Source organism: Asparagus officinalis, chromosome 7, assembly GCF_001876935.1.
Source record: "Asparagus officinalis chromosome 7, Aspof.V1, whole genome shotgun sequence".
NCBI lineage: Eukaryota > Viridiplantae > Streptophyta > Magnoliopsida > Asparagales > Asparagaceae > Asparagus > Asparagus officinalis.
In genome coordinates, this window is record NC_033800.1 from 31,551,794 (window position 1) to 31,553,125 (window position 1,332).

Below are 1,332 nucleotides of genomic sequence, written 5' to 3' on the forward strand. Positions count from 1 at the left end.
ATCTAATCCGATTAAATGCCAATTAAAATATATTAACAAGTTATCCTAGCAAGTATGAAATACAACAATGTATACGAGCTAGGATAAGCAATATGAACAATGAGATATATCCTATATGATGAAATATATATATATGCAAGGATATATAAACTAACACAAGGGGTAAACAATGTGAACTAGATAGTGGAAAATAATGAGCTAATGACAATGGCGATAAGAAATATAAACACAAGTATAAATAAACGCCAAAGCACACTCAAACACAAGATATGATCACGGAGTTCGGACCTTCCGTCCTACGTCTCCGCTCCCCACTCCCGGGGAGAAATCCACTAACACAATCCGGTTTGGAAGCCGGAACTTCTTCTACACACTCGGTTTTCTAGCTAACCGAAAACTCTACAACTCACACTCTTGCAAATTACGGAGTTCGGTCCCCACGACCTACGTCTCCGCTCCTCACCTCGAGGAGATCTCCACTATCACAACCGGGTTTTCTACGTTCACCCGAACAACGTTTACACCTCATAATACAATCACTATGCAATCATACCTCACACACTAAGTGTTGCTCCTAACAATACAATCACTATGCAATCACACCTCACACACTAAGTGTTGGTCCTAGCCCGTGTCCTCCTCCTCAAGTGCTCGGTTACAACCTCTCCCTAGGCACGTCAACCGACGCCACTCCTCTTGGATTCGACCCCGTCTCTCACCACACACTTCTCTCGGTGTACAAGTGTATTACAAGTGAATCCTCACAATTAAGCACAATATAACAAATGATTGTTCTCTCTAAAAAGGTGAGAACTCAATTAGGCTCAACTCAATGTCACACTATCCCACAACCTAATTATATAATGTATGAAAATACAATAAGCTCAATGGTTGTGTGTGTAAACAAAGAGTGAAATCAATCAAACTAAACTCAATATAAAACTAGCTTTAATAGAAATGACAATCAACAAATAATTATAAATAAAAGTTAGAGTTGAGTGAAGCTTCCTCCTTTGTAAACAAAAACCAAACTTAAAACAACCTGTAAAACTCTTTTAAAACCCTTGTTTAAAACCTTGTTTCAAAACTTCTTAGATATCTTGAAAGAGAGCAGCAATAGGGTATTTATACCCACTCTAAATCTCAGTCAAAAACCCTAACAAAAGACAAAAACAGCCCCAGCAAACAGCTCAGGAAATAGCCATTGGGAAAGCAACGGATCTATTGGCGGTCGACCGGAAATTCTGTCGGTCGACCGACGGAGAACAAAAACACGAAGGACTGTTCTGGACCATCGTCGGTCGACCGGTGCGGTCGACCGATGAAGCTTTT